Here is an 8023-nt window from a genome sequence, read left to right on the forward strand (position 1 = left end):
TTTCTTCCCTTTATGCGTTAATGCAGTCAAGGGTTTTGCTATTCTGGAAAAGTCTTGGATGAACCTTCTATAGTAACCAGCTAGTCCTAAAAACTGGCGTATCTTTGCCGGATCCACCTTAATACCTTCTTTGTTCACTATGTGACCGAGGAATTGAACTTCTTCCAACCAAAATGCACACTTTGAAAACTTAGCGTACAATTCTTCCTTCCTCAATACTGCTAACACCTTTCTCAAATGTTCACCGTGTTCTTGGTCATTCTTTGAGTAAATAAGTATGTCATCAATGAAAACAATGACAAACTTGTCAAGGTATGGTCCACACACTCGGTTCATAAGGTCCATGAACACAGCTGGTGCATTAGTTAAACCAAACGGCATGACCATAAACTCGTAATGACCGTAACGTGTTCTGAAAGCAGTCTTTGGAATATCATCTTCTTTCACCCGCATTTGATGATACCCGGAACGTAAGTCAATCTTTGAATAAACAGACGAGCCTTGTAGTTGATCAAATAAGTCATCGATTCTCGGTAGTGGGTAGCGGTTCTTGATGGTAAGTTTGTTCAACTCTCGGTAGTCGATACACAACCTGAATGTACCATCTTTCTTCTTGACAAACAAAACAGGAGCTCCCCACGGTGATGTGCTTGGTCGAATGAAACCACGCTCTAAAAGTTCTTGTAATTGGCTTTGTAGTTCTTTCATCTCGCTGGGTGCGAGTCTGTAAGGAGCACGAGCTATTGGTGCAGCTCCTGGTACAAGATCTATTTGAAATTCAACGGATCGATGTGGGGGTAATCCCGGTAATTCTTTCAGAAATACATCGGGAAATTCTTTTGCGACGGGAACATCATTGATGCTCTTTTCTTCAGTTTGTACTTTCTCGACGTGTGCTAGAACAGCATAGCAACCTTTTATTATTAGTTTTTGTGCCTTCAAATTACTAATAAGATGTAGCTTCGTGTTGCCCTTTTCTCCGTACACCATTAAGGGTTTTCCTTTTTCTCGTATAATGCGAATTGCATTTTTGTAACAAACGATCTCCGCTTTCACTTCTTTCAACCAGTCCATACCGATTATCACATCAAAACTCCCTAACTCTACTGGTATCAAATCAATCTTAAATGTTTCGCTAACCAGTTTAATTTCTCGATTCCGACATATATTATCTGCTGAAATTAATTTACCATTTGCTAATTCGAGTAAAAATTTACTATCCATAGGCGTCAATGGATAACTTAATTTAGCACAAAAATCTCTACTCATATAGCTTCTATCCGCACCCGAATCAAATAAAACGTAAGCAGATTTATTGTCAATAAGAAACGTACCCGTAACAAGCTCCGGGTCTTCCTGTGCCTCTGCCGCATTAATATTGAAAACTCTTCCACGGCCTTGTCCATTCGTGTTCTCCTGGTTCGGGCAATTTCTAATAATGTGGCCCGGTTTTCCACATTTATAACAAACTACATTGGCATAACTTACTCCGACACTACTTGCTCCGCCATTACTCGTTCCGACACCATTTGTTCCTTTCGTTCTATTAACCCCTGGTCAGTAGACCTCACACTTCGCCGCGCTATGACCATTTCTTTTACACTTGTTGCAAAATTTGGTGCAGAACCCCGAGTGATTCTTTTCACACCTTTGGCATAGCTGCTTCTGATTGTTGTTGTTGTTGCGGTTATTATTGTTGTTGGGATGATTGTTGTAGTTGCTGTTGTTGTTGTTGTTGTTATTGGGCCGTTTGTTGTAGTTGCGATTGATGTTGCGATTGTTGGGATAATTGTTGCGATTATTGTTGTAATTGCTGTTGTTGTTGTATTGGTGATTCTTATCACCGTTTTCCTCCCACTTTCTTTTGACTTGCTTCACATTGGCCTCTTCAGCAGTCTATTCTTTAATTCTTTCTTCAATCTGGTTCACGAGTTTGTGAGCCATTCTACTTGCCTGTTGTATGGAGGCGGGCTCGTGTGAACTTATATCTTCTTGGATTCTTTCCGGTAATCCTTTCACAAACGCGTCGATCTTCTCTTCCTCATCTTCGAATGCTCCCGGATACAATAGGCACAATTCTGTGAATCGTCTTTCGTACGTGGTAATATCAAATCCTTGGGTTCGTAACCCTCTAAGTTCTGTCTTGAGCTTATTGACCTCAGTTCTGGGACGGTACTTCTCGTTCATCAAGTGCTTGAATGCTGACCACGGTAGTGCGTACGCATCGTCTTGTCCCACTTGCTCTAGATAGGTATTCCACCATGTTAACGCAGAACCTGTGAAGGTATGCGTAGCGTACTTTACTTTGTCCTCTTCAGTACACTTACTTATGGCAAACACCGATTCGACCTTCTCGGTCCACCGTTTCAATCCGATCGGTCCTTCGGTTCCATCAAATTCCAAAGGTTTGCAGGCAGTGAATTCTTTGTAGGTGCATTCTACACGATTTCCTGTACTGCTAGATCCAAGATTATTGTTGGTATGTAGCGCAGCCTGTACTGCGGCTATGTTTGAAGCTAGAAAAGTACGGAATTCCTCTTCATTAATATTCACGGTGTGTCGAGTAGTCGGTGCCATTTCCTTCAAAATAGTTAAATGGAACAAGTTAATCATACAGAATATTAAGAGTAGTTAATAGTATTTCGTAGCATAATATGAACTCATTTATAAAAGCTTTTTCTTCATATTAGCGTTTTATAAGTTTAAATTCGGGTAGAACCTACCCGTTAAGTTCATACTTAGTAGCTAATATACAATTCAACTACTACAATTCTATATGAAAAACTGATTATAATAATATTTCGCGTTCAAACTTTTACACAATATTTTACAAACTTACAATACCGCTTATTTTACATATAGCATGAAATATAGCACACAATAAATTTGATACAAGATGGTTGTGAAGATAATTCTAGCTAGTACACAAGTCGTTCAGCAAAGGCAATAAAGACACGTAATTCATACGTCCAGAAACAAGTCATGCATTCTGGTTTTACTAGGATTACTTCCCATCCTTGGTCTTGTGGAACATAACCGTTATGGTCGTTGATAAGACAGCGTGTTGTAACGTCGTCAAAGGGACGAGGGTTACGTAATGTCCAACAGTCCCGTAACAATCTAAAAACCTCATTTCTTACCCCAATTACCGACTCCGTCACTTGTGGGAACGTTTTGTTTAATAGTTGTAGCCCGATGTTCTTGTTCTCACTTTGGTGAGAAGCGAACATTACTAATCCCTAAGCATAACATGCTTCTTTATGTTGCATATTAGCCGCTTTTTCTAAATCACGAAGTCCAATATTCGGATATATTGAGTCAAAATAATTTCTTAACCCATTGTGTAAAATAGCATTTGGGTTCCCCGCAATATATGCATCAAAGTAAACACATCGTAACTTATGGATTTCCCAATGTGATATCCCCCATATTTCGAACGAAAGCCTTTTATAAACCAAGGCATTCTTGGAACGTTCTTCGAATGTCTTACAAACTGATCTCGCCTTAAATAGTTGTGCCGAAGAATTCTGACCGACTCTAGACAAGATTTCATCAATCATGTCTCCGGGTAGGTCTCTTAAAATATTGGGTTGTCTATCCATTTTGTGTTTTTATACTGTAAAATAGACAACAGTTAGATTCATAAAAAAAATTACTTATTAATACAAGCAATTTTTACATATATCATAAAGCATAAGCACACTATATTACATATATTACACCACACGAATACAACTATCTTATTCCGACTCGCTTGTTTCTTCTTCTTCGGTTTTGGTTCGTTTTGCCAAGTTTCTAGGGATATATGATGTTCCCCTAATACGAGCCGTCGGGATCCACATTGGTTTAGAAAAACCTGGTGGTTTAGAGGTTCCCGGGTCATTGTTACAACTTAAGGACTTCGGGGGTTGACGATACATATAAAGTTCATCGGGGTTGGAATTAAATTTCTCTATTTTTATGCCCTTTCCCTTATTATTTTCTTTTGCCTTTTTAAATTCAGTTGGGGTAATTTCTATAACATCATCGGAATTCTCGTCGGTTGGTCGGTTGGTTGAGGATTTTCTTTTACTTAACCGTTTTATTATTTCCCCCACCGGTTCTATTTCTTCATCCGGTTCCGATTCTTCTTCCGGTTCCGATTCTTCTTCCGGTTCCGACTCTTCTTCCGGTTCCTCTTCGGGAACTTGTGAATCAGTCCACGAATCATTCCAATTTACATTTGACTCTTCATTATTATTAGGTGAGTCAATGGGACTTGTTCTAGAGGTAGACATCTATCACATAATATTAAACGCGTTAAGAGATTAATATATCACATAATATTCACATGTTAAAAATATATAGTTTCCAACAAAATTTGTTAAGCAATCATTTTTCAAGTAAACACGGTCGAAGTCCAGACTTACTAATGCATCCTAACAAACTCGATAAGACACACTAATGCAAAATTCTGGTTCTCTAAGACCAACGCTCGGATACCAACTGAAATGTCCCGTTCTTATTGATTAAAAACGTTCCATATTAATTGATTTCGTTGCGAGGTTTTGACCTCTATATGAGACGTTTTTCAAAGACTGCATTCATTTTTAAAACAAACCATAACCTTTATTTCATAGATAAAGGTTTTAAAAAGCTTTACGTAGATTATCAAATAATGATAATCTAAAATATCCTGTTTACACACGACCATTACATAATGGTTTACAATACAAATATGTTATAACAAAATAAGTTTCTTGAATGCAGTTTTTACACAATATCATACAAGCATGGACTCCAAATCTCGTCCTTATTTAAGTATGCGACAGCGGAAGCTCTTAATAATCACCTGAGAATAAACATGCTTAAAACGTCAACAAAAATGTTGGTGAGTTATAGGTTTAACCTATATATATCAAATCATAATAATAGACCACAAGATTTCATATTTCAATACACATCCCATACATAGAGATAAAAATCATTCATATGGTGAACACCTGGTAACCGACATTAACAAGATGCATATATAAGAATATTCCCATCATTCCGGGACACCCTTCGGATATGATATAAATTTCGAAGTACTAAAGCATCCGGTACTTTGGATGGGGTTTGTTAGGCCCAATAGATCTATCTTTAGGATTCGCGTCAATTAGGGTGTCTGTTCCCTAATTCTTAGATTACCAGACTTAATAAAAAAGGGGCATATTCGATTTCGATAATTCAACCATAGAATGTAGTTTCACGTACTTGTGTCTATTTTGTAAATCATTTATAAAACCTGCATGTATTCTCATCCCAAAAATATTAGATTTTAAAAGTGGGACTATAACTCACTTTCACAGATTTTTACTTCGTCGGGAAGTAAGACTTGGCCACTGGTTGATTCACGAACCTATAACAATATATACATGTATATCAAAGTATGTTCAAAATATATTTACAACACTTTTAATATATTTTGATGTTTTAAGTTTATTAAGTCAGCTGTCCTCGTTAGTAACCTACAACTAGTTGTCCACAGTTAGATGTACAGAAATAAATCGATAAATATTATCTTGAATCAATCCACGACCCAGTGTATACGTATCTCAGTATTGATCACAACTCAAACTATATATATTTTGGAATCAACCTCAACCCTGTATAGCTAACTCCAACATTCACATATAGAGTGTCTATGGTTGTTCCGAAATATATATAGATGTGTCGACATGATAGGTCGAAACATTGTATACGTGTCTATGGTATCTCAAGATTACATAATATACAATACAAGTTGATTAAGTTATGGTTGGAATAGATTTGTTACCAATTTTCACGTAGCTAAAATGAGAAAAATTATCCAATCTTGTTTTACCCATAACTTCTTCATTTTAAATCCGTTTTGAGTGAATCAAATTGCTATGGTTTCATATTGAACTCTATTTTATGAATCTAAACAGAAAAAGTATAGGTTTATAGTCGGAAAAATAAGTTACAAGTCGTTTTTGTAAAGGTAGTCATTTCAGTCGAAAGAACGACGTCTAGATGACCATTTTAGAAAACATACTTCCACTTTGAGTTTAACCATAATTTTTGGATATAGTTTCATGTTCATAATAAAAATCATTTTCTCAGAATAACAACTTTTAAATCAAAGTTTATCATAGTTTTTAATTAACTAACCCAAAACAGCCCGCGGTGTTACTACGACGGTGTAAATCCGGTTTTACGGTGTTTTTCGTGTTTCCAGGTTTTAAATCATTAAGTTAGCATATCATATAGATATAGAACATGTGTTTAGTTGATTTTAAACGTCAAGTTAGAAGGATTAACTTTTGTTTGCGAACAAGTTTAGAATTAACTAAACTATGTTCTAGTGATTACAAGTTTAAACTTTCGAATAAGATAGCTTTATATGTATGAATCGAATGATGTTATGAACATCATTACTACCTTAAGTTCCTTGGATAAACCTACTGGAAAAGAGAAAAATGGATCTAGCTTCAATGGATCCTTGGATGGCTCGAAGTTCTTGAAGCAGAATCATGACACGAAAACAAGTTCAAGTAAGATCATCACTTGAAATAAGATTGTTATAGTTATAGAAATTGAACCAAAGTTTGAATATGATTATTACCTTATATTAGAATGATAACCTACTGTAAGAAACAAAGATTTCTTGAGGTTGGATGATCACCTTACAAGATTGGAAGTGAGCTAGCAAACTTGAAAGTATTCTTGATTTTATGAAACTAGAACTTTTGGAATTTATGAAGAACACTTAGAACTTGAAGATAGAACTTGAGAGAGATCAATTAAATGAAGAAAATTGAAGAATGAAAGTGTTTGTAGGTGTTTTTGGTCATTGGTGTATGGATTAGATATAAAGGATATGTAATTTTGTTTTCATGTAAATAAGTCATGAATGATTACTCATATTTTTGTAATTTTATGAGATATTTCATGCTAGTTGCCAAATGATGGTTCCCACATGTGTTAGGTGACTCACATGGGCTGCTAAGAGCTGATCATTGGAGTGTATATACCAATAGTACATACATCTAAAAGCTGTGTATTGTACGAGTACGAATACGGGTGCATACGAGTAGAATTGTTGATGAAACTGAACGAGGATGTAATTGTAAGCATTTTTGTTAAGTAGAAGTATTTTGATAAGTGTATTGAAGTCTTTCAAAAGTGTATAAATACATATTAAAACACTACATGTATATACATTTTAACTGAGTCGTTAAGTCATCGTTAGTCGTTACATGTAAGTGTTGTTTTGAAACCTTTAGGTTAACGATCTTGTTAAATGTTGTTAACCCAATGTTTATAATATCAAATGAGATTTTAAATTATTATATTATCATGATATTATCATGTATGAATATCTCTTAATATGATATATATACATTAAATGTCTTTACAACGATAATCGTTACATATATGTCTCGTTTAAAAATCATTAAGTTAGTAGTCTTGTTTTTACATATGTAGTTCATTGTTAATATACTTAATGATATGTTTACTTATCATAGTATCATGTTAACTATATATATATCCATATATATGTCATCCTATAGTTTTTACAAGTTTTAACGTTCGTGAATCACCGGTCAACTTGGGTGGTCAATTGTCTATATGAAACATATTTCAATTAATCAAGTCTTAACAAGTTTGATTGCTTAACATGTTGGAAACATTTAATCATGTAAATATCAATCTCAATTAATATATATAAACATGGAAAAGTTCGGGTCACTACAATATACACTAGATTGACCTCACGAGCATACCCTGAACCATAATCATGACCTCCATAGCTATAACCCATAATTTCCTTAGCTCTATCCTACTCGAAAACAAGTTTTGAAAACTCGTTTTAGACCACTCAAGCAGCACTCCGTCGTAGTATTTTATGTGCAATACTAATAATATTAATACTCTTAACCATAAAATTAATAATAATATTAATCTTTAATAATAATAATAATAATAAATTAAATAAATATTACAGAGTATAGAGAGATTAGAGGGAGAGATAGATTAT

Source organism: Rutidosis leptorrhynchoides, chromosome 5, assembly GCF_046630445.1.
Source record: "Rutidosis leptorrhynchoides isolate AG116_Rl617_1_P2 chromosome 5, CSIRO_AGI_Rlap_v1, whole genome shotgun sequence".
NCBI classification, from domain to species: Eukaryota; Viridiplantae; Streptophyta; class Magnoliopsida; order Asterales; family Asteraceae; genus Rutidosis; species Rutidosis leptorrhynchoides.